The 25817-nt window shown below is 34.9% G+C and overlaps 1 pseudogene; it reads left to right on the top strand.

Moving 5' to 3' along the window:
* The window catches only part of LOC105499133 (radixin-like), an 85303-nt pseudogene that overhangs the window by 45367 nt on the left and 14119 nt on the right, over positions 1–25817 (top strand).

Genomic DNA, 25817 nt, shown 5'->3' with positions numbered 1-25817 from the left:
TAACAAATCCTATGATCTTCACCTAATTTCATAAGCTACTTGCTTAACTTAAAATCTATGCTTAAAAATTCATATAAGTTTCATCTATTCCATTTGTTTTCTTGTCCCTTAGAGCAGAATTGAATGTTCTCAAACAATACAGAAAACTCACATTGCCGATGTATTTATTTTCTACAATTTTGGGAAAGATATTCAGGGGAAATAGAGGAAATTTAACTCTAAATATAGGAGAAATAACGCGGAAATATAGGGGAAACAATAACTCGGTATCATCAAAGTATCAGTTTTCTTTTGTCTTCTTGGTCCACCATCCTAATCAAGTGAGTTTTGTCTTTCTGATTTCAGGGTGGATACTGTACTTCCAAATACTGCATACATTTTCTGATTAGGAATATGAAGAAAGAAGAGGGTGGTGCCCATTTCAGGAAAACAGATATTTTCTAGAAATCCTCATCTTCTGTTTCATTAGTCAGTTAAGTCCATGTCTAACATTTTCTTTGGTGGAGTGTCTGTTCAAGCCTTTGCTTATTTTCTTGTTAGATTTTTCATTTTCTTACTGTTGAGTTCAGAGAGTTCCTTATATATTTTTTAAATAGTCCTAGTCAGAAATATGATTTTCCAATTTTTTTCCCTGTCTGAGGCTTCTCTTTTAATCTTACTGACAGGATATTTGCAGGGCCAACAAATTTAATTTGGTGATGCTCAATTTATCCATTTTTTTTCCTTTTATTGATTGTGCTTTTAGTGTCATGTCTAAGTACTCTTTGCCTAACCCTAGGTCATAAAACTTTTTTCTGATATTCTCTTCTAAATGTTTTTTAGTTTTACATTGGGTGCATTTACATCTGTGGTGCATTTTGAATTAATTTTTGTATAAGGTCTGAGGTTTAGGTTGAGGTTCTTTTTCTGCCTAGGGCTGTCATACACCATTTGTTGGAAAGATTATCCTTCCTCCATTGAATTGCATTTTCACTTTTGCAAAAAAAAAAAAAATCAATCGGACATATTGGTGTGGGTCTGCTTTTTTGTTCTCTGTTTTGTTCCATTGATCTATGTGTCGATCTCTCTCAGTATCATACTATATTTATATAGCAAGTCTTAAAATCAGGTAGTATGAGTCCTCTAAGCTACTTCTTTTCTCAAACTTGTTTTAGCTATTCTAGTTCTCTTTAGTTTATCTATTTAGCTCCAGTAGCTATGTGCTTCTGGGTTATCTACCTTGCCATTTTATAAGATTAAATACATGTATAGACTCCTCATTTGTGGTTTTACTAAAAGAACACACTAGACATATAAAAAAGAGAAAATATAATTTATTTTCTTTAGAGTTTTAAAGTATTCAGAAACAAAAAAAAATATGATGGCATTCTCTTCCTTATTGTGTTGTGCATAAGGAAACAACAACCTAGTGATTGATGGTGCTTATAAGTTTGAATTTTCTGGCTTCGCCATGCAAGTTGCAAAAATTAGTGTGCAATATTAATTATATTGTGTTGGGTGGAAAAAAATGCAACATGGAAACACATATAAATCAAATGCAAATTAACACTAACTGAATAAAATTGTTTTAACCTAAATGATTTGGTTATCTCTTAAATCAATCAAATCTGACCCTAATTCTAGCATTTTATAAGTACAAGGATTGTAGTGGAAACTCATATTCCTTGGAGCAAGAAAACCTATTTTTAATCCCAATATTTGTTAATGACAAGTTATATGATTTTAGGTATGTCTCCTGACTCCTCTCATATTCAGATTTCGCTTCTATACAAATGATATACTCACTGATTCATAAAGTCATAAGTAATATGGTACACGTGTTATTCATGAGTATGCCTGGCAAATAGTAGGACATGTGTACTTATTGTTCTTTCAAAGAGTCTTATGTCCATGGGCCAGTGAGTCCATGAAGAACCAAATAAGGGAAACATTTGAAGGGAAATGGATAGAAGTCCTTTTCTGGCACTATCTCATCACTCCAAATTTGTGTCGCATCCCCAGTGTTCCACTTCTTACCACTGAAAGAAACCACTCATGGAGTGGATATGGGAGGAATGAAAAATTGGACTGACTCGTGGAGGCAAACAATCTACCTGATTTCAAAGTGAATGTTTAGGATGAAATGAGCCAAAAACTGTCTTGTATTTGAACATCAATAAAACCAATCCCTAGGTAAAAGGACATCATTGTCAGGATCACTACAACATTTCACAATTCTATCTCTTTACACCTGAATGAACTGTCAACTCCCCAAACTTGTTTCCTGTCCTTACCTTGAGCTCCATTTGTTTCAGTTTCTGGCAGAACTTTTACCTGTATAATGATTTTTAGCATCTTTGTTTGACATAAATGAGGCTTCTACCTCTGCCCAGTGTTACTCTTGACGTTAATAGTTATATTCACTGATATGAAAACACCTCTTCTGTTTAAATAACTCCATTCTCCCAAGTCTTTTATTATAGAGCAAATAATCATCTTAAAATAATAATACTCATGAAATTATTTAAGCAGGTTAAGTACCTTATATGTGAGGTCAGATTTAAATATCTGATGTGCAGGAATTAGGACCCTCACTTTACAGATGAAAAAACAACTAGTAAGTGGTGGTTGACCCTGAATATGAACTCATGGATGTATGACTTAAAAACTTTTGCTCTCATGCAATACAGAATATATAAAACTCTTGGCTAAATGCTTGGCATTGATATGTGATTTGCCAAAATTCCAACCTGCAATTCTTATTCAGTCTCTTTCACTTTTTCATTGCAATTTATGTAATTCCTGTATTACTAATTAAAAAGTATTCCATAAGAAAATTATACCTACTTATTGATTTCAGTTTATAAAGAGCTATTTATTATTTTTTATTTCAATACATAGGTATCATTTAATCATATTAGGCATATTTATCATTTGATCACACAAGAGTATGGTAGGTTTGGCTCCCAGTGATCCTTGTTTCCTGGTACGCATATCCCTGTGTAATCTCCTTTCCTTGAATGTGGGTTGGACCTAGTGACTTTCTTCTAATGAACAGAATATGCCAAAAGTGAAGAGTTGTCACTGGTCTGATTAGGTTACAAAAGACTCTTCCTTCCACCTTGCTGGAACTCTATTTTTTGCTGTTATTCTCTCTTGCCCTTTTGATGATAAAGCAAGTGGCCATGTTGTGAGATGCTCTAAAGACAGGTCCACATGTGAGGGAAACAAGGAAAAACTTGGGCCAACAGCTCATGAGGAATTTCAATCTCAGAGCCCACAAAGAATTGAATCCTGCCACAACCACACACACATATAGTAAGAAGCAGATCCTCCCCAGTTGAGTCTGTAGATGACCACAGCTTCGAGAGCAGCCTAAAGCCAGAGGATCCAGTTAAGTCATGTTTGGATTCTTGACTCACAGTAATTGTGAGACGATGCATGTTGGTTTAAGCCATTAAAGTTTGGGGTAATTTGTTACACAGCAATAAGTAACTTATACAAATAAGTTATTCATGCTATTTAAACCACTGTGTTCTGGTCATATTCTCTGGTCGGGACCACACATCAAACTGAAATGTGAGTTTAAAAGAATCATCAAATAACTGAGGCTAAGGCCTGAAATAACCTTGGTAATTCAGAAGAATATATAGATTAGATTAGCATAACCTTTGTTTGCTCTTAGTAGATCAATATTCGAATAAACAGAGCAATAAGAAAAAATATTTATCATTGAAGACAAAGAAAAATCATGTTATCACACATTTATAAATCAGTGAAAAAAATTTCATTCTCACTTCAAATTTTTGTCAAGAATGAGAACATACCCATGTTAAGATATTTACAGAGTGAAAATTGAGAGTTTCACAACTCTCCACTCCAAAATAACTCTGTACACTCTGGTCCATGAACGGATAAGTGTAGAGATATTTTTCTTTACAATGAAGATTTTTAAAATATTGTGTTAGTTTTTAGGGTGGCTGTAAGAAAGTGTCACAAACTTGGTGACTTAAAACAGGATAAATTTATTGTCTTAAAATTCGGGAGGCCAGAAGTTTGAAATCAGATATTAGCAAGGCCACACTCCATCTGAAGCCTCTGGGTCAGAATTCTTCCTTTCCTCTTTCAACTTCTGGTAGCCCTAGGCGTTTCTTCACTGTAGCAGCATAACTCCAATCTCCACCTCCATCTTCACATGGCTGTCGTCTCTCATGTATCTGTCTTCAGTTGGCATTCTTCTGTGCATGTGTGTGTTGACATTTCACTTTTCTTTTTCTTTTTTTTTCTTAAGAAGGAGTCTCGCTCTATCACCAGGCTGGAGTGCAGTGACGCGATCTCGGCTCACTGCAACCTCCGCCTCCCGGGTTCAAGCGATTCTCCCTTTTCTTATAAGTACACTTGTTATATTGGATTAAGGCTCACCTTAATTACCTTATCTTAACTTGATTACATCTGCAAAAACTCTATTTCCAAGTAATGTCACATTCCAAGGTGCTTAGGGTTAGGACTTCATATATCTTTTGGGGGGACACAATTCATCCTATGACAAATAGCATTTTTTCCCCTTTGTCTTATATAATCTTTTTTAAACATCTATCTTTGGCTTTGTTACATCATTCAAAGTTTTCTATGTCAATCAAAGAAATTCTGCTTTCTGTTCTCCCACACTTTTCTGTAATGTAATTGTCTGCTATCCTATTTTACCTGAAATATTTGAATTTTTGTACCTTTCAAGGTATTATAATCAATGTTGTAGCAGTGTTTTAAAATATAATTCACTAAAATAACAGTTTCATCTCTATCTAAAAGAAGCACTTAAAAATCTTACATGTAAAATCAGAATATTTTTCCTTTGTTATGCCTGGTCTTAGACAAACACAGGACATTCTGAATTTTATTTTAGGGGTTCTAGGTGCTGAAAACTCTCTATAATAAATAATGTTAATATAAAGTGATTAGAATATCTGCCAGATGTTTTTGTATCATCCACAGGTTGATTGAAGTGGCACTCCCACTAGGGAATGAGAATAAAATCATATTACTCCTAAAGAGCAAACTATGAAAGTGTTATGTAGTCATTCATCAAATATATATCATTTCCATGTTATGTTCTAGTCACTGAATTCATTCATAGCAGCATTATTAATTGAAAGATTATAGACTTTAGAGTCATACACACTTGGATTTTAATATTTGCTCCATTACATGCTAATAATTCTTCTAAATATCCACTTCTTTCATCTGTGAAATGGAATAATAACAGTAATTATAGGGTTGTTTTGAAAATTAAATATGATTATATTGACACAATGCTCTTGATAAAATTGATAAATTGTCCTCAAATCCTAGCAATCATATTTAATAAAGTTCAGATTATTAAAAAATTCAAAGCTTCTAATTTTCCTATATAAAATGAATATAGTGTTTATACTGACAGTTTGTATAATATAATCTGTGTAAATATATGGCACAGTATATGTCCTTAATTGATACAGGGCTCCTCCATCTCAGGTATTATAAGATACAAAGATAGATGGCAGTTATTCTTAATTTTTGCAACATATAAGTTCATGTAAGTATATTTACTGGTTTGTTCTCATTCATTAAGCCATTTATCCATTTAAAATAACTTTATAGGTGTTATACAATTTAAATAAAATTATGAGATATATAGGACCTAGTATGCCAATAAGAAATTGAATCTCCAAAGGTTAACTAATTTTCACTACCTAAAACTGCCCTTGAGTTGCAAAGCTAGGATGCACATCCAGATCTGTGTAAGTCTAACAATTTGATCCATTCACTTCAGTGCCAAATTTACAAGTTTAAGGGATGGGAGAAGGAGCAGGGGTTTTTGAATTGAAACCAAAAGAATAGCATGAGAAGCAGGAAAAACTAAAATCAAATGGAAAAGCCAAAGATACCCTTTTAATATGAAGTAGAAGCTCAATGAAATAGATGTATACAGTGTCCACTCTGATAAACCAGAAAGAGTGCTCTAAGTTCAGCTTGACAAACTCATGAGACATGTTAGACTTCACCCAACATCAAGTTTATTAATTTGAAGAAGGAATACAGGGCAGGCAGCAACACAGCATGCACAGCAACAACATAATCATCGTTTTATGATTCATAAGCACAAATTCCCATGCCTCGGTCACTCCATCCTTAGAACATGTGTGATCTTACTAGATGAGATTGGATTGGCACAGACCACTTCTGTTCCAGAAACTGAGTAGCTCTGAAGTCTCTTTGACTTTCATACCTTGCTAGTCACATAGCTCCTTCAGAGTACAAAATTGATATCTATTTTCTGGTGCAGTTGCATCTCGTCAATACTAATTACTCATCACTTGATAAACCACTTTGACAATGAAATATAGGTGCTTAGTCTATAGTTCCCAGTACTCAGAAAGACTTAATAGAATCCAACACACACCCATGATTCCTTGAATTAATGTTGCAGGTAAGATTGGACTAGATTCAAATCCTAAGACATTTTTGAAGATAGATAGAGAATGGTCACACAACCTACTGTTACACCAGGAATACTGTGTCAATAGAACAATAGTTCAAGTGGTTTTTTTCTATCAGATATTAGGTGATAGATACAACATTCTGCCACTAGTAACAGTGGTGGGTTTTCACGGGCTTTTAGGAGGGCTGGAGAGGAGAAATAGAGCATGTGAGAAAATCAGAAACTCTGGGATTTGAAACATCTTCCCCGGAGCTGAGATTTCAACATCATGCCATGTACATCTGTGACTACCATGGATTCCCCTCCTTTCCCTCAGTTGAATATTATTAAATGAAGTTCATCACCTGACTTTGTATCCATGAGTTATTTGTAAGGATTTGTATAAAACTGCTGCCTGTTTAAAAACATCTTTCAACTTTGAGCATAGCTACTGCTGTAAATCTTTGATATGAGAACATTCATCAGCCAATTTGACATTTTGTGACTTATTAACAGTGACTATAATTCTACAGGAAGTATTGTTGTAAATGAAAATTTTAAAAATACAAAAAACAATTGCAGATTGTCTAATGAATATTGCATTTTTAAAAATTCAAGTTTGCATTTATGCCATTTCTGTGAATGTTCACTGATTTCTTCCCATTCTATGTGGGTACAGATGTAAATGTCACTAAAATTGAGTATCAAATAAATCACCATGATAAGATTTACTCTTTTGTTCTTTTGCTTACAACAAAATGTAAGTGTTAGTAAAGGGGAAAACATGAAGACTTGGCTTTAATTACAGTTTTGAACATCAACAAAAAGAGTTTGTACAATAAAATAGAGCAAAAAGAAAGTGAATATGTATATAATGGATGTATTATGGAGGTCATAATAGTATCTATAAATAAAAGATCCTTTCAGTTAACATAGAATGAGGAAACATTGGTTCAAAAACTAAATAAGAGGCACTTTTCTTTTCTTTCTTTTAATTCCCCAGGCAAAGCCTGCTTAATTAAATATATTTATTACAATTTGATCAAAAAGCCCAAATTCTATGTGTCCTACATCTAGCTGCTAGAGTATTCTCTGTCATAGGCCTCATGGGTCTGAATATTTTGACTTGTTAATGAAGTCATCAAAGGAATAGGCTAAGTCTTTCAGTTAAAACTGTTTGTTCCAAGATGCTCTGCAAAATATGCTCTAGGCTTTTCCAAGGCAACTCTTTCATTTTTTTTTCTCTCTTAACTTAAAACTAAAGCCTCCTTGTCATGCTTAATTAAACATCTGAATCAAATTAATTATTTTGTAACCAGAGTGGTGTGTAGGATGTAAATTTCAAATTTAGCATGGGGCATTAATTGAAGAGGCAGATTGTTCTTTATAAAATACGATTATCTTTTTATGCCTTCAAAACTACAATGCATAGAAACTGGGAATGGACATGAAAACTTCCCAGACTCACATATAGAGTAAAAAGGAAGGATTCTGTAATATGCTTAGCAAAGAGAAATATATTGTCTTTTTGGACTTCAAGGAGCTGTATTACTATATATATAATATATATACACATATATATGTACCCACATTTCTTTTTTGAAATTAGGAAGAGTTTTCTGCTTTTTGTCAGTCATCTTTTGGTTTCTACGTAAGCTATATACTTGTCTACATAAGGAAATGCTTGATGAATTCTTCCTACTGATTCTTATTATCATAGAACATCAAGAATGATTATTGTCAAAGAAAGCCTAATTTTGAAAAATGACATCCATCTGCTCAATATTTTATTGGCTTGCTGACAATTCACTTTGAGGTAATCTGGGTCAGGGCCTAATACTTTGCACTGAAAAGCAAATTATGCAAATGGGCAAGTGGTTCATAGAATATTATACTTTGAGAGTACAAGCTCTTTCAGTTTTAAAGGAGGATCAGGAGTCAAAAGTAATGTGTACTCTGTGTCCTTAAGTTGATTTTCCTTAGTATCATCACAAGCAGTGTTTTTGCATTCTAATAGGGAAGATAATATTTAAAAGATTCAACTACTAAAAACACCCCAGATCTTGTAATAGACAAGTGGAGCAAATATGTACAAGAGCTAGGCTCCAAAGCTGTACAAGTTTCTGCTTGTGTCATGTAGAGTACTGTACCATACAGTTTTAAAATGTCAATTACTGTCATTTTACATTAAAAATAAAGCTTGCAAATGAAGTCTTAATCTCTTTAGTGTTGACAGCTTGTGGAGGGAAAGCTATGCAATTTAACCACCTTAAATAATTCCCAGAGCAGTTTCCCTTTGCAAAGGTAAATTGATTTAATTATCTCATCCTTGGAATCACCAGAATTTTCCCTTATACACACATTGAAATTTTTCATGTGTACATTCAAACAGCTGGTCATATTTCATTTTTCCAAGCATTAGAGGAACAGAACAGTTTGACTCCATATAAAATCTTAGTTATCACTTATGAAATATTTTAGTAAATTGAATAAAATAGAAAAACTACAAGCTCTAATAAATTAGAAGAAAGTTAAATTACCAATGCTTTAAAGAAGGTATTGTGTTATGAAAACAAACTATTTCTAAACATAAACTGTGTGTTCCAGGGCCTTCTATTCAAGATCTGAACTGGAGAATAAGTTCTGACTCCACCACTTGATTACATAGCAATCTTAAGGAAAGTCATTTATATATTTTGTGCCTGAGATTATTTATTCAAAATGTAAAAGTGGCGATAATTTTACCTGTCCAAACTATGTCATAGGCAACTTAAGTAGATAAAGATGGAGACAATGAATGTAAAAACTATTTGCCAACTGTGAAGTGAAGATAAGAGTGGTTAAAAATTGGTAGCTTTTCTCTATGCCAGTAGTGAACTATCTGAGAAATAAATCAGGAAAGCAATTCCACTTACAGTAGCTACAAAAAAAAAAAAAAAAAAGAAGAAAAAGAAAACAAACAAACAAAAAAAACACCTCTAGAAATAAGCTTAACCAAGGAGCTGAAAGATATTTATGATGAAATCTATAAAACATTGATGAAAGAAATTGAATCCTAACTCTTTGTGAGGCTGAGGTGGAGGATTGCTTGAGTCTAGGAGTTTGAGACCATCCTGGGCAACATAGTGAGACTCTGATTCCACAAAAACATAAAAAATAAAAAAAATTAGCTGAACATAGTGGTGCATGCCCGTAGTTCCAACTACTCAAGAGGCTGAAGTGAGAGGATCGATTCAGCCCTGGAAGTTGAGGCTGCAATGAGCTGTGATCATGCCACTGCACTATACCCTAGGTGACAGAGTGAGATACTGTCTCAGAAAATAAAAGAAATGATGAGAACACAAATAAATAAAAAGATATCCCCTGTTCATGGATTGGAAGAATTAATATTATTAACATGTTCACATTACCCAAAGCAATCTACAGATTCAATATAATCATTATCAGGATACCAGTGACAGCTCATGCCTGTAATCCCAGCACTTTGGGAGGCCGAGGCAGGTGGATCACCTGAGGTCAGGAGTTCGAGGACAGCCTGGCCAACATGGTGAAACCCTGTCTCTACTAAAACTACAAAAATTAGCTGGGTGTGATAGTGGGCACCTGTGATTCCAGCTAATAGGGAGACTGAGGCAGGAGAATCGCTTGAACCTGGGAGGCGGAAGTTGCAGTGAGCCAAGATAATGCCACTGCACTCCAGCCTGGGCAACAGAGTGAGGCTCTTAAAAAAAAAAGTCATTCTTCACAGCAACAGAAAAAACAATCTTAAAATTCATGTACAAATGCAAAAGACCTCAGACAACCAAAGCAATTTTGAGCAAAAAAAAAAAGCAAAGCTGGAGACACCACACTACCTGACTTCAAAATATACAAAGCTACAGTAAACAAAACAGATCAGTACTGGCATAAAAACAGGCACACAGACCAATAAAACAGAGAGGACAGCCTGGAAATAAATTCATGCATTTACAACCAACTTGTTTTTGACAAAAATGCCAATAATAGACATGTAGGAAAAGACAGTCTCTTCAATAAATGGTTCTGGGACAACTGTATATCCACATGCAGAAGAATGAAACTAGATCCCTATCTCTCACCATACACAAAAATCAACTCAGATTGGATTAACTACTTAAATGTAAAACCAAAACTGTGAAACTACTAAAAGAAAACATAGAGGAAACTCTTCATGAAATTGGGCTGTGCAAGGATATTTTGTATAAGACCTCAAAAGCACAGATGCCTAATGCAAAAATAGACAAATGGGATTACATCAAACTAAAAAGCATCTTCAGAGCAGTGGAAACTATCAATAGAGTGAAGAGGCAACCTACAGAATGGGAGAAAGTATTTGTAAGCTATGTATCTGGTTAATATCTAGAATATATAAGGAACACAAACAACTCAATAGTATCAAACTAAATAACCTGATTAAAAAATGAGTCAGGGTGGGTGCAGTGGCTCACCCCTGTAATCCCAGCACTTTGGGAGGCTGAGGCGGATGGATCATGAGGTCAAGAGATCAAGACCATCCTAGTCACATGGTCAAACTCCATCTCTACTAAAAATACAAAAATTAGCTGGGCGTGGTGGCATTCGCCTGTAGTTCCAGCTACTGGGGAGGCTGAGGCAGGAGAATCTCTTGAACCTGGGACGTGGAGGTTGCAGTGAGCTGAGATCATGCCACTGTACTCCAGCCTGGCGATAGAGCGAGACTAAGTCAAAAAAAAAAAAAAAAAAAAAAAAAAAAGCCCTGCATAGACATTTTTCAAAATAACACATTTAAATTTTCAACAGATAACATGAAAAAATTCTCAATGTCATTAAACATAAGGAAAATGCAAATCAAAACCACATTGATATATTACTTTACCCCAGTCAAAATGATTATTATCTAAAACACAAAAAAATAACAAATGCTGGTGAGGCCATTGAGAAACGAGAACTCTGAAACACCATTGGTGATGGAAGTTCCTCAAAGAATTAAAAATAGAATTACCATATGATCCAGGAATCCCACTACTGGGTATATATCCAAAGGGAATGAAATCAGTATGTCGAAGAGATATTTTCATTCCCATGCTTGTTGCAGCACTATTCACGATAGCCAATATACAAATGCCCATCTATAGATAAGTGGATAAAGAAAATGTGTATATGTACATATACATATGTACGATAATTTCCCTGATTTGTGCATATATACACATACACACATACATACACACACAATGGAATACTACTCAGTCATAAAACAGAATGAAATCCTGTCATTTGTGGCAACACGAATGAACATTGGAGGACATTATATGAAGTGAAATAAGCTAGATATAAAAAGACAAATACCACATGATCTCACTCATATGTGGAACTAAAAAGGCTGATTTTATAGATTTAGAGAGTAAAATAGTGGTTATTAGAGGCTGAGGAGGGTAGAAAGGAGAGGGGGAATGGAAGAGGTTGGTCAATGGATACAATGTTACAGTTAGACAGGAAGAATATTCTGGTGTTCTATTACACAGTAGGGTGACTACAGCAAATAAAAATACAGCATATATTTCAAGATAGATAGAAGACTGAATGTTGTCACCACAAAAAAAATATGTTTGAAGTCATGGATATTGTAATTTCCCTGATTTGATTGTTATATAATATATACACACATTGAAGCATCATACTGTACACCATAAATATGTTCAATTAATTTGAGGCCTTTTTTGGCATAAGCTTTTGTCACTTTATTGTTAACCAATGAATATTATCCAAAATCAGAGATGTAATTGTAACTTAATTGTACAACACAAAATTATGCTAATGGTAAAAGCCTACTGGGATTTACCAAATACTCATTAGTGCATTTTTACATTGACTATATGAACATGTGCTCGAGACTGTTAATAATAAGTTATAATTGGTTTAATCTCTTTGAAAATCCATATTGCAATTAGCCGGGGGTGGTGGCACATGCCTGTAATCCCAGCTACTTGGGAGGCTGAGGCAGGAGAATCGCCTGAACACGGGAGGCAGAGGTTGCAGCGAGCTGAGATCGTGCCATTGCACTCCAGCCTGGGCAACAAAAGCGAAACTCCGTCTCAAACAAACAAACAAACGAAAGAAAATCCATATTGCAAATGGTTCTTGTTTAGAAAAATTCACACAGCCTTAAAAAATGGATTAAATTCATTTTAATCCTAATCTACAAATAGATCATAAACAGCAAAATATATCTGATAATTTTTCAATACTGTATCAAACTGATGTAGCCATGGTAGTGCACATAATTCAAAATGAGGAAATCCAATGAAAGTTCAGGTTTTTATCTATTATGGCAATTTCTTTAAAGTGAACATTTATGTTTCAAAACACGAATAGTAGGGTCCACCATCCATTCCTTTGATGTACTGCGAAACATTCTCTTCCATAGGATTCTGAAGCATGTGCACAACCGTGGTACAACAGTCACTTCAAGGTTCACCAGCTATATTTTGTTCTACAAAATTCAAAAAATATATTAAATGCGACCTTTCTTTTTCATAATGTCTGCCCAAATTAATCCTTTCAAAGTCAGCAAAATCAAAAAAGCACAAGTGTTATTTTCAGACACAACTTGAATCGACTGTGCATGAAAATGTTTAATAAAATGGCAATTTTAATAGATAAATGTAAATTTGAGTGTGTAATACCAAATGGAAAGTAGCTGAACCACATAGAGTAAACAAGGCTTTACGTGTCTCCAAATTTAGCTGTTTTACAATAAACAAAGTATTAGAACATGTGAATATTAGCGCCTCCTAACTGGAAAGATTTCTTCAGTAAGATATAATTGAAATTAATATAAACTAAAATTATAATTTCTAAAATAGAATTAACAAACCAAATTTAAGTATTTTAATTAGATATTGAAAAAAATAAGCACAGTGATCTAGAAACCAAATATACTAAATTGATTATGTAACTATCATGTCAAGGTACAGACATTCTTCATATGCTACAAGATTAGCATCTCTCTCTCTCTCTCTCTCTCTCTCACACACACACACACACACACACACACACACATATAAACACACACTCTCTCTCTCTTATTCTCTCTCTCACTCTTCCTCAGCCATACAGCACCCTTCCAGGATGATAGTATATCAGTGAGGAGCTTACAATTTTAACGCAAATCGGAATCCCACAGTTTGGCTCAATAAAAAGGCAGCTAAAAATTTAGCACTCTTAAGATATTCTGAGGAAAAATGAAATTTCAAAAGTATTTCTCGGTGATTGAGACTATCATTATGAATTATAAAACATATAGCTTACACACTCCATTGTGTTTGAACAACCAGTCATCGTGGGTGTAGTAGTGAGGTAGTATTGTTGTCCCCTCCTCAGGACTGACATTTTTATATGCTGCCCTTCCAGAAAGGTCCAGGTTTTAAAAAATAATTAAAATCAGTTACCAACAAATGTATATTTTCTTTTATTAATCATCTGTTTTTCTAAATCAGTCTAAAAAGAACAAAACTTTAAAACTCTTACAGACACTGTTTCATCAATAAACGGTCCTAGGGAACTACTACTGCTGTCCAAACCTCTGTGAAACGGTAGGCAAAAAAAGCCATCAGAGGATTACAGGAGATAATACACCAATCAGTGTAGCTGTTATAGATGACTGTGATTAGATAACCAAATATCAAATATCCAATTAGGTAATTAAATTTGGATTTAAAAAACTAACCACCAGCTGTACATATATTATTAAATGTTCTAATCTCTTTCATCATTCATAGCCTTATTCTACATAATGATCCAAGACTGTCCACTCTGCTACCTACCATCATTTTAAACACTGCCTGATCTGTATGATGGTGGAATTATGGCTATGGGCATGGCAGATATGAGAAGGGCATACTGAGAAAATGTGAGTGAGACAGAATGTGGAAATATATACAGGTTAAATATGGAAGAGGCAAGGGAAACCCATTAAAATGTTCACCATTATCCTTTAAAATGTACATAGAACTGAAACCACACATACACATTTGTCAGACATGCTAATTAGTGTTAATCTTCAACAGAAAAAAAAAAGAAAAAGAAAGAATGTGAAAGGAGGCAATGGAACACCATTCTCCATTCCCTGGACCAAAAGTAAAAGAAAACCAAGCATGATATCATACTGCCTTAATGCTGAAGAGCTCCCCTTAAATTTGTCTTTTAGCTAGCACAGTCAAACTGGTATAAGTGCTTTGACAAGGTGGGATGCATTCCATCATATCCGCAAAGGCCTGCTTTTCTCTGTTGGTGGTTCAGCTTATGCAGAACATATATGCAAAATAACAGCTCTCATATTGCTTCAAACTCATCGATACACTGCTTTGTATTGCCTTGTCGAATCTGTTGCAGACTCTTGTACTTATCACGAACTGCTTTAACATTCTCAGCATGAAGAACATCACTATGTGCCCAATACAACTGGCAAACAACTTTTTGACCAGGTGGTGAAAACAGTTGGTTAGCGTGAGGTCTGTTTTTTTGGGCTGCTGTATGTAGACAGCAAAGGTTATCCTATATGGCTTAAACTAAATAAAAAGGTGACACAGCAAGATGTTAAAAAAGAGAATCCTTTACAGTTCAAGTTTAGAGCTAAATTTTTCCTGAAGATGTTTCTGAGGAATTAATTCAAGAAATAATCCAGAGACTCTTCCTGCAAGTTTAAGAAGCCATCTTAAAGGATGAAATGTATTGCCCGCCAGAAGCAGCAGTTATTTTGGCTTCCTGTGCAGTCCAAACCAAGTGTGGAGATTATAATAAAGAGATTCATAAGCCAGGCTACCTGGCTAATGATAGACTCCTACCCCAGCATGTATTGGAACAACACAAACTAACAAAAGAACAGTGGGAAGAAAGAATACAGAACGGGCATGAAGAACATAGAGTAATGCTAAGGGAGGATTCTTTGATGGAATAGCTGAAGATTGCACAAGATCTAGAAATATACGGTGTCAACTATTTTGAAATAAAAAATAAAAAGGGGGCCGGGCATGGTGGCTCATGTCTTTAATCCAGCACTTTGGGAGGCTGAGGTGGGCGGATCACGAGGTCAGGAGTTCGAGACTAGCCTGACCAACATGAGGGATACCCCGTCTCTACTAGAAATACAAAAGATTAGCCAGGCTTGGTGGCTTGCGCCTGTAATCCCGGATACTCAGGAGGCTGAGGCAGGAAAATCACTTGAACCCGCGAGGTGGAGGTTGCAGTGAGCCGAGATCACACCACTGCATTTCAGCCTGGGTGACAGAGCAAGACTCCATCTCAAAAAAAAAAAAAAAAAAAAAAAGAAAAATAATAAAATAAAAAATATCAGAATAAAAATAAAAAGGGAACTGAATTATGGCTAGGTGTTGATGCTTTGAGTCTGAATGTTTATGAGCATGATAACAAGTTAACACCTAAAATTGGTTTTCCCTGGAGTGAAATCAGAAATATTTCATTTAATGACAAAAAGTTTGTTATAAAGCCAATAGACAAAAAGCCACCTGATTTTGTTTTTTATGCACCTCGTCTGAGAATCAATAAGGGGATTTTGGCCTTATATATGGGAAACTATGAACTATACATGCAAAGAAGGAAGCCTGATACTATTAAAGTACAACAGATGAAGGCTCAGGCTAGGGAGGAGAAACATCAGAAGCAGTTGGAAAGGGCACAATTAGAGAATGAAAAGAAGAAAAGAGAAATAGCAGAAAAGGAAAAGGAAAGAATAGAACGTGAAAAGGAAAAGGAAAGAATAGAACGTGAAAAGGAAGAGCTAATGGAACGTCTAAAATAAATTGAAGAACTGACAATTAAAGCCCAGAAAGAACTAGAAGAACAGACTCAAAAAGTTCTAGAACTGGATCAAAAATGAAAACGAGCAAAATAAGAAGCAGAGCGGCTTGAAAAGGAGCATTGAGCTGCTGAAGAGGCGAAGTCTGCCATAGCAAAACAAGCTGCCGACCAGATGAAGAATCAGGAGCAGCTAGCAGCACTTGCTGAATTCACTGCCAAGATTGCACTTCTAGAAGAAGCCAAGAAGAAAAAGGAAGAGGAAGCTACTGAGTGGCAACACAAAGCTTTTGCAACCCCACAAGACTTGGAAAAGACCAAAGAAGAGTTAAAAACTGTGATGTCTACCCCCTCTCCACCTCCACCACCAGTCATTCCTCCGACAGAAAACGAACATGATGAACATGATGAGAATAATGCTGAGACTAGTGCTGAATTATCACATGAAGGGGTAATGAACCATAGAAGCGAGGAAGAACATGTAACAGAAACATAGAGAAATACATGTGTTAAGAAGCAACTTCAGGCATTAAGTTCAGCATTAGTTCAAGTCATAGATGAAACCAATTTGAGGTTTTTAATCTGATTTTTTTAAAGATAAATATGAACAATTATCATGTCATCTATAAATTTCAAAAAAATAATGAAAAAGGCTGTGTGAACAAATTTTTTCTTATGATGTTTTAATTATATACATTTTTTGAAATATTAAATTGGTAAAACCAAATTGCCAAATGTAAGGTGCATTAAAATACTGATAAATTAAATGAAAGATAAAATTCCAATGTTTATATAAAATTTGATTTTTAAAAATATACCATTCTTCCCATTTAGTTACTATTTATTTTATGTGTTATATTCACTTGGAAAATTCTATCAGTACAACAAAACAAATGTTTCAGTGTAAAACTTCAATCAAATTGACCATTATTTTGTCTTAAAAAATCAATTTATTTTATTTAGTCAAATTTTTAACTTCCTAACAATGCTTTTGAAAGGAGACAACTTGATTTCAAGGTTTAATTTTTGGAGGAGATTAACGTCATGAATATTAAACCCCAATATTCATTATTTAGCAGGTTTATATTTAGAATTATATTGAGAGATTTAAAAAGCTGTAGAGAACATTAATGTAATCAATGCCAAGTGCAGAACTAAATGATTTCTGTCAAATAATATTAGTGCATTTTGAAAGTTTTATAACCTTAATGTAATCAATGGCAAGTGCAGAACTAAATGATTTCTGTCAAATAATATTAGTGCATTTTGAAAGTTTAATAAATGCCTAAATTAAGGTATGAATTGTTTTAACTCTTATCTTTCGTCAAATGTCTTCTATTTTTAATCAATACTGCTGTGTTATGCCTTTTAAGTTGACAGAATGAATAATTTCTCCTATCTTCAAATAAAAAAATGTCCAAAACATTAATAAAATACAAAGGTCCATTTCTGACCTTGCAAGTGTATGATAGGCTGTATATAATAGTATCCTATCTGTTAGATAATAAAGAAATACCTTTTGCCCTGATAAAGTTAGATGTTAAGAAATCGTGTTAATAGCTGAATAATATGTCTCTATTGTCATCTATCTAAATTCAGAAATAAAGGTGTCAAGAATTGTAGGCCATTTCCTTCCCGGAGAATGTGAATTTAATCCAATCAGATTTTATTCTCAAAGTATGAGAACTTTCAGGCAGACATGTACCTAAAAGACATGTGCCTAAGAATATACTGGATTTGTCAGGAGAAAACAGTTTATTTCCATATGAATATTTTCACAATATCCCGTAACAGTTGGCAGTGTAAGTATAAGTTTCCAAAAGGTACATTCAAGTGTTTTATGAAATTATGAAATTATAAAAACAATAATTGTAAACTTTATTCAACTCATTTGTTCTTATATATACATATAAATTCATTAAGATTTAATACAAATTAAATACATTTCTTTACATAATCTTCAGATGGCCATTATCACCATGTGACATCGAGTGGACTTGCTGCCCATATTTTTGCCTTATTTCCAAGTTTCAAATAATTTTTCCGTCACCAGAATTCTTTCAAAAAACATCTTCTAAAAGAAATTTGGATGTACTGTATAAAGAAAAACTCTTCTGTGTCTGTTAAGTTGCCACATTCAACTTCAATTTTCAATCCTGTGCTTTGCCATACATCTTTAGAAACAGCTTATGATTTTGCACATCTCTGTCTCTTCCAAGCTATTTCATTCTCTGCTGCTTACTCTGAAGTTCTGAAGTTAAGCTTTAATCTCCATAAAGCATTTCAACAGAAGATAAAAGAAGGAACACTTCGACAGTTGCACAGAAAACTATGGAGAATGCTGTGAAATATTGGAATACATGGTTTCACTATTTAGTTAAAGACTGATGCTTTGTGGAGTTTTATAAATATGGTATACAGCATGAATATATTTATATATAAATTCATTTTTCATCATCTCGCAGTTGTAGGAAATGAAAAACAAATGTCTTATTTTTGACATTCATAGCTACACATACTTTTCCTATTTTTCACAAAAACCTCTAACAAGAGTAAAACTTTAGAATTACAAAATGCGTCTATATTTATTAGAATGAAAAAGGTATATATGTATACACTAAACATAATATTTGCCTTTTTTGTAAATTAAGTGGATTAATGTTGCTACTGATACATGCAAGATAATAGATTTCAGGAAATCTCTTTGTAAAGACATATTTTGCTGAAAGGGGGACATATGTTTGGGAAATCTTTTATGCAAATTTGCCAAATAATGCTTCTCTTCACCTAATAAATATTTCAGAAGCATTAGTGTTTGGAACTCAGTATGTATTTTTTTTTTTTTTTTTTTGAGACGGAGTTTCACTCTTGTTGCCCAGGCTGGAGTGCAGTGGCACAATCTTGGCTCACCACAACCTCCGCCTCCCGGGTTCAAGCGATTCTCCTGCCTCAGCCTCCCAAGTAACTGAGATTACAGGTGTGTGCCACCACCACACCCAGTGAATTTTGTAGTTTTAGTAGAGACGAGTTTTCTCCATGTTGGTCAGGCTGGTCTCGAACTCCTGACCTCAGGTGATCCACCTGCCTCGGCCTCCCAAAGTGCTAAGATTACAGGCGTGAGCCACCAGGTCCGGCCCCCATTGTGTATTTTTGTATGTGTACATGTATGTATATGTATGTGCGTGTGTTTTGTTTTTCCTCTCATTTCGTTTTGTCATACGTTATTGCTCTTTCGGTTATTGTTATAATTTTTTTATTGGGGAAAGAAAACCACATAACATTAGATTTACTCTCTTAACAATTTCTAAGTATACTATTAACTATATGCAAACGTGCAGCAAAATTCTAGAACTTCTTCATTTTAAATAAACTGAAGTTTAATAGCCATCAAAAAGCAATTCTGCATTTCCTCCATCACTGGACCCTGGAAACCATTATTCTACTCTGTTTCTATGAATTTGACAAATCATACATCATTTGTGCTTCTGTGACTGGTTTATTTCACTTAGCGTAATGTCCTCAAAACATGTCATCCATGTTGTAATACATGACAGAATTCACTTCTTCTCAATGCCCAAATGTAGCAGTCTGTAGCAGTCTGTAGCAAATGTAGTAGTCTGTAGCATTTTTTCATTTTATTTCCTCTTTTAGTAGAATCCATTGAGTATTGACATGAAGCAAGTAGATATGCTTAACCTGTACTCATGAACAATGATGAAATAAGCAGCATACTCATGACTGATGTTTGCACTTACTAGCCCGTTCATGTACTCATCGACCTTAACAAGTGAACAGCATAGAAGAACAAGACTTTTCAGTGTATTTTCATTAAGTATGCTAAAGACATCCTTTATTTTAAGAAGATTTCAGAGAAAAGTAGACATAAACTGCCTGTAGCTTTTGCATAAATAATAATGATATTAGCTAACAGATATTGAATGCTTCCTGTGAAATTGTTATTTTTCTAATTGCTCCTTACAAAAGTGAAATGAAGAATGTTATGATACAAAGTATACAGATAAGGGCCGGGCGTAGTGGCTCACGCCTGTAATCCCAGCACTTTGGGAGGCCGAGGTGGGCGGATCACAAGGTCAGGAGATCGAGACCATGGTGAAACCCCGTCTCTACTAAAAATAGAAAAAATTAGCCGGGCGCAGGGGCGGGCGCCTGTAGTCCCAGCTACTCGGGAGGCTGAGGCAGGAGAATGGCGTGAACCCGGGAGGTGGAGCTTGCAGTGAGCCGAGATCGCGCCACTGCACTCCAGCCTGGGCGACAGAGCGAGACTCCGTCTCAAAAAAAAAAAAAAAAAAAAAAAAACAAAAACAAAAAAAAACAAAGTATACAGATAAGGAAATTGAACCACAAGAAGGATAACAACACAGCTAAGACTTAATGGCATCAGAATTGAACTTAGCTTGTTTCCAGATCCTCTGCTTTTAAATCTTAATAAATGTTGCTGGGCAAGACAGCCTTTAAGATGATCGAAATTATATTTACAAATTAATATACATACAATATATAAATATGTAATATATCTCTATCTGTCCATCATCTAGCTATCTAGCTGGCTTTCTGTCTACTGAGTGTGTGTGTGTGTGTGTGTGTGTGTGTGTGTATAGCAGTGGGTTAATTATCCAAAGGCTAATGATTTTGTTTAAAGAATATTGAAAAAGATTAATTTTCTATGACAAACGTAGTCCTTAGAATCTAGAGTCTACAATAACTAAAGCAATATAATTTCCCATAATACATGTATTTAACATTTGATGGTTAAATGTTACAGTGGTTGGAATTTTTTTTTTTTTTATTTTTCGCTCATGTCACCCAGGCTTGAGTGCAGTGGTACGATCTCAGCTCACCACAACCTCTGCCTCCTGGGTTCAAGTGATTCTTTTGTCTCAGCCTCCCAAGTAGCTGAGACTACAGGTGCCCGCTACCATACCTGGCTAATTTTTGTATTTTTAGTACAGATGGGTTTTCACCATGTTGGCCAGGCTGGTCTCAAACTCCTGACCTCAGGGGATCTGCGCATCTTGGCCTCCCAAAGTGCTGGGATTACAGGCATAAGCCACTGTGCCAAGTCTAGTGCTTGGAATTATTAAACGTTTGTGGTTCAAAGGAGTCACTTGCTCCTTCTGATTAAAAAATGAAGAATGGAAATGTAATTTACTACAAGAAACAATGTGTTGGTTGAGAAATTATTGAGACCATTGCTCATCTTTATTATTCACCTTAGTGTATTCTTTTTCTACTATGCTCTTGTGTATACCAGGATGTACTTTTCTCAAATTATTTTTACTTTCTTTGTGATAGTATCAAACATCATAGTATTTTGATTTCTAAAAACATTAATTTCAACAACATTCTTCCTCTCAAGGAGTCTCATAAAATTCTGTTTTACATATATATGTATGTGTATATATACATGTATGTGTGTGGTTATGTGTGTATATATACATATATGTTTACGTGTATGTACAAGTTTAATGTTTATAACTTTAATGCAAATTAAATTGAATATAAAACTGAAGTGAAAAATATCTTATATCTTAGCAATAATAAGTTAGCACCCCAGTAATAAACAACTATTATTCTTTATTTCTCAGGAAATGACACTTGGATCTTTTAACAACACTCTTTGTTTTTCCAGTTTTTGAACTGCAATGCTTTATTTTGATCAACCTAGTGACTCCATTTAACCTCTCATCACCTTTAAATAAACTGAGTGCCATTCGATTAGGTATGGTACTATGCATGATTGCGTCAATGTATATGCAAGAATTTGACTTTTAAAAGTGAATTCACTACTAGAAGAAAGTGCTATAACAACTAGTGCTTTTGTAATTGCTAGTGCAATTGTATCCTGTTACCTAATTTCCAGCCCTATAGTAGGCTCACTTTCCTGCCCTATGATTACATGACTTGTTTTTGTCAATGAAATATAACAGTGCCATGTGACACTTCAGTGTGAAAGCTTGAAGGGCTAGGGAATTGTAGACCACATTATCTTTCCCTTGCTAAAGTGATCATAAAAGTAGATGGTGCCTCTGTCATCTCAGGTCCCTGTTTAGTTACAATAAGCCAAGATCCCCTGTCAATTTACATTTGACATATATCATATGTAAGAAATAAACTTTATTTTCTTCCAGTAGCAAGGATTATTGTTATTGCAATATAATCTTGTCCATCCTGGACGGCACTGAACTTCTCCAAAGAGTATGGCTCTCCTATAGCAAATCCCTAAAATAGCCTACATACAAGACAGTGAAGGACTAAGAAATTATTACTGAAAGACAAAAGGAAGCTGATTGATAATATGCACCTGTGTAATATTTGGCAAAACTCTCAACTGCAATAACATAAAAATTAGATCAGGTACCTAATGAACTTACAGCCCCAAGGAAAGAAAAGAAAGAATAAAATGTTAGTAATGAGTGTTGGTTGCTGTTGTTTATGTTTACAAGCTGTTACAAGAAATTGGTAAGCACACAAAATAATCAGATGATTTGCAAGCAAGAATGAAAAGTCTATAGAAAATCCTTAAATTTAAGTACATGTAGGGTTGAAAAGTCAAGTGATTCTCAAAACCAAATAGTAATAGATATTTGTAAGCAATACTTTGAGCAACAAAGGGCTGATTGAAACTCAGAGGTGAATTGCATGAAGGATTAAATCAAGAATTGGTAATCACACAAATTGTTGAAACATATGAATTGTTCAAATTATCTCAAAGTAAGTATCTGAACCTCACAATAAAGATTGTGATACAAAGAAACTCCCTTCAGCTAAACAAAATATCTTGGGAAAAAAGAAAATAATATTGTAGTCTCATGGTACACAGAATTAAGTTCACAGGTATAGGGACAGGGTCTAAAAATCAAGGAACAATAACAAATGGAAGAATTTTGTTAAGCAAAAAAATGGGTGTGACCATTGGCACAGACAACTTAGTGAAATTAAATAGAAGCTTGCTGATTGTTTTTGGAAAGAGCCTGGAATAAAAGAGACTAACAGACAAAACCACATTTGGTTCTCCCATTTTATATGAAAAGAAAGCAGTTTGAAAATAACTGGACAAAGAATATATTCTCAGATGGCCAATGTAGGTGTGAACAAAGTGAATAACAGAAACGGAAGGGCCTTTCAGGGGAAGAACCAATTGCTGGGAAGGACAATATCCTAAGGAGCAGAATTGGAGTTCAACAAAAAAACATTATCTACCCAATGTACAGAAGTCCCTTGCAAGATCTTCCCAGCAAGATCATAGAACTAAAATGAATAAATGATTGCTACATACCCCCTCGTCCCCCTCCATTCTTCTGTTTTCTATACAAGAGAACTTATTGTATATATCTTGTCCCTGTTCCAGTTCCACAGTATATATTGGTTGAGTGTAGAGCAGATAATCCTACTTTTGGTCATAAGTTTTCAAATCAAGAGGAGCAATCAGGATTTGATGTGGGCTACTGCACATCATCTGGTGTAGTGGAGATTACTGATCTTCAGCCAGAGGTAATTGTATTTAAGTTTTACTGGACTTGAAAAAACTCTTGTGTTGTTCCTCAAGGAAAGAGTAAATCCGCTTTGCCTACAGGATGGAGACAAGTTGATGTTTTGTCCAGAACGTGGATTGTGGTAGTCACCTGAGCAGTTCACCAAATGTTTCCTGCTTTCTGCCTTACAGGTACATTGTAGAATTACACTCACTCATTGAATTGAGGTATGGTCATATTATTTGCTTTGCAAATGAAAAGTAGGTGAAAGTGATATATGCTACCCCTGGGCAGAAGACAAGAAATAGTCTATCATTCTAGACATTTTCTCCTTCCTACAGGGGTGATCATGAAAGCTTAGGATGAGAGGGAGAGTCTTGAAGTCTGGTTTGCTTAGTGAATGCAGACTTCCCATTTCTCCCCTGATGACCAGTATTGGCCGTGTATCATAGCAAGAACTAAAATTTCTTATGCTAAATCACAAAGATTTGTGGGGTTTCTGTTATGGTAGCATAACCTGACATGTTGTGGCTGATTGTGAAAGTGTGTAAGAATGAGCATGTATTAGTCTGTTCTCACACTGCTAATAAAGACATACTCAAGACTGGGTAATTTATAAAGGAAAGAGGTTTAATTGGCTCACAGTTCCACATAGCTGGGGAGGCCTCACAATCATTTGGAAGGCAAATGCGGAGCAAGGTCATGTCTTACACGGCAGCAGGCAAGCGGGCATGTGCAGGGGAACTCCCCTTTATAAAACTGTCAGATCTCGTGAGACTTATTCACTATTATGAGAACAGCATGGGAAAATCTCACCCCAGTGATCCTATGACACGTGGGGATTCTTACAATTCAAGGTGAGATTTGGGTGCAGACACAAAGCCAAACCATATCAGAACACATGTGTTGAATTAATCCCATTAAAATACGGCCATTCAGAAAATGTTCCTTTAATACACCAACAATAAAAATCGAAAATATAAAATCACTAGAAAATTTGAATAGTTTATGCAAAATAATCTGCAAATAAATGTATTTCCTTGATTTCCTGGTGCCAAAAACTGTCTGAGAAATAGAGAACATTATACCCGCAGTAACAATGCCTTAATCAAAGGGATATAAACAAAAGACAAGGATAAATAATCCAGTATTTGAGGGGCTACATCTGGTTTCCATCTATGTGTTTGAGAAAAGCCTCTGGTCCTTAAGGCCATAAAAAGTATACAAGCCATAATGGGAGGCTTATTTTCAAGTTATAGTTCATGCATTCAGGGATATATGCTAGGGATAGACAACGAGCATTGTGTACCTAGATGTCTCTAGGCACCATGTATGGAAAAGAATTCTAATCACAAAGGATGAGTCACTAGCTAAAAAGCCTTGAACGTAGCTCAGCTCTAACATTATCATGAGATGTTATATTACTAACCTGATCCAAGAACTGAAAGTTAAATTATAAATATGTGATTTTAATACAGATAGAGTGATATATATATATATTCATCCTATATATATATATATCGGATATATATATATATATCCTAATAATTTCCACTGAGTGAGTCCAGAGCAATGACTGCTCTAGTGAGACAATAAGCACACCCAGGGTAGTAGCAATGAGTGCACCTACAGTCATATCTTGGTTTCTAAATACTATTCTTTTCTAAAAGGAATAAGAGCTCCTTAGATAAATGGCAGATTGCAGCCCTGGAACTGGGAAAGTGTAAGATGAGCCTGGAACATCCCACTGTGCCATAAAGTAAATAAACGCTCAGAGAATTGAAAGGCACATTTTGAAAGGACACAGGCACCAATCTGAAAGGGCTTCCACTGGCCAAATCTGAGACAATTTGAGAATCCAAATAAATGGTGATAGCAGTGAATTAAAAACCATAGAGAAAAATAATCCATGAATCCTATTAATGGAAGAGTAAATAAGTAAATGACGGAGAAAGCAAAGCTCATTGTCATAAATATAAGAGATGATGGAAGTAGAAAATCACTATTTGGCAGCTATCACAACAGTACTTGTTTCTGTTAGGAATTATCAACAGATACCAAAATCAATGAAGAAG

The sequence above is a fragment of the Macaca nemestrina genome, chromosome X (assembly GCF_043159975.1).
Source record: "Macaca nemestrina isolate mMacNem1 chromosome X, mMacNem.hap1, whole genome shotgun sequence".
NCBI classification, from domain to species: Eukaryota; Metazoa; Chordata; class Mammalia; order Primates; family Cercopithecidae; genus Macaca; species Macaca nemestrina.
This window is presented reverse-complemented; position numbering and strand designations above follow the sequence as displayed.